Genomic DNA, 1,622 nt, shown 5'->3' with positions numbered 1-1,622 from the left:
GGGGCCACATGCTTGCCACTTCTGCTCTTCTCCCCTATCTCTCCAGCTTCAAGATGAGGAAAAGCAGTTGGAAAATGGGGCAATCAGCTTTTACAGAGGGCTTACTATGGGTCTGGCACTATTCTGGTATATTTGTACTGTTCTGGTATATTACCTAAACTTACCTTCTTTGACCCTCATAATAACCTTATAAAATAGAAGTGGAAATTAGGATTTAAAAGTTTAAAAAAACATTGAAAGAACTTGGGACAAAAATAGAGATCTGTTGTGCTCACTTCGGCAGCACCTATGCCAAATGTAAAATTGGAACGACACAGAGATTGGCACGGCCCCTGCACAAGGATGACATGAAAATTCATGAAGCTTCCATGTTTGTGACAAACAAAAAAGCCAGACTCTTGACTATGAAGAGCAAACTAATGGTTACCAGAAGGGAGGTGTGCGGAGGGATGGGAGAAACGGGTGAAGGGGATTAAGAGTACACTTACCATGATGAGCATTGTATGTTGTATAGGATTGTTGAATCACTACATTGTACACCTGAAACAAATATAGCACTGTATGTTAATGATACTTTAATTTAAAAAAAGAGATCTATCTAATTGCAAATCCAATTTTGTTCACTATAATAAACTTGGGATTTAAATGATTTACACAAGGCCAAGTAAAACTAGAAACAAAGCTGGGATTAGAATTATGGTAAGTACATTTCCCCCCAAAAACAGGACACAGTGATGGGCACATGGCCACAATGCTGAATACTTAAAACTGGGGCTTTTATAATAAATCCAAAGGTTTACAGTTAACTGCAACCAATTATCAACACATACAGCAGAGTTCTTTTGTTTGTTTGACTACATTCAGTGATCATAGGACATTATTCATTTTCTCCGAGTGAAAACCTGGCTGGTTTTTTGGCATTGAGATTTTCCTTTCTTTTACTTACCCTGGAGTATTTGTCTTTGGTTTTCTTTAATAATTTCCTGTAAATCAGACCTTCCTGTTTCCTTTTTCCCTGTCTTTATTCATCTGAATTGCTAAACATGCTCTGGAAACTGGAGTTCTGACAGAGATGTCAAGAACCAGCTATTCCAACTCTCTGCCCAAGGGCCCCTGTGCTAAACAAACATTTGCCTCGAGCCAAGAACCCTTTGCTAAGGTGCCCTCATTGATGAGACTCCCTGCAGTCAGGTCAAAATCAGTTTTCAAGCAATGGATCATGTCACTGTCTTGCTCAAAATGCTCCAGGGCCCCCCATCTCTTTCTAGGGAAAAGTCACATTCTTATTCTTGGCCACAGGGCTTTCCTTGTTTTACACAGGCTATTGTACCACTAAGTTCATCTCCTCCTCCTCTCTCCACCCCCTCTGTCAGCCCACTCAGCATCCTCCTGCCAGCTGCTTTGCTGCTCTCAATCCTCTTATCTGGCTCCCAGGTTTTTGTCATGCCCTGAATTCTATCCCCTGGGTTGGACTCCTCTCCTGCCATGCCTAACATATCTGCTTAAGTCATTTTTTAAAATGCAAATCTGACCATGTCATTTTCCTGCTCACATTCCTCTAGTGGCTTCCTTTCATTCAGGTCAGTGGTTCTGAAACCTAACTGATAGCAGGGTTGTAGAGA

At 41.1% G+C, this 1,622-nt stretch overlaps 1 pseudogene; it reads left to right on the top strand.

Moving 5' to 3' along the window:
• The first annotated feature begins 278 nt into the window (after nt 1-278).
• On the top strand, nt 279-376 carry LOC124506536 (uncharacterized; annotated as a pseudogene).
• The last annotated feature ends 1,246 nt before the right edge of the window (nt 377-1,622 follow it).

Source organism: Lynx rufus, unplaced genomic scaffold, assembly GCF_022079265.1.
Source record: "Lynx rufus isolate CCGP_SWC_20201006 ecotype Redwood Valley unplaced genomic scaffold, mLynRuf1.p SCAF_9, whole genome shotgun sequence".
Taxonomy (NCBI): Eukaryota; Metazoa; Chordata; class Mammalia; order Carnivora; family Felidae; genus Lynx; species Lynx rufus.
This window is presented reverse-complemented; position numbering and strand designations above follow the sequence as displayed.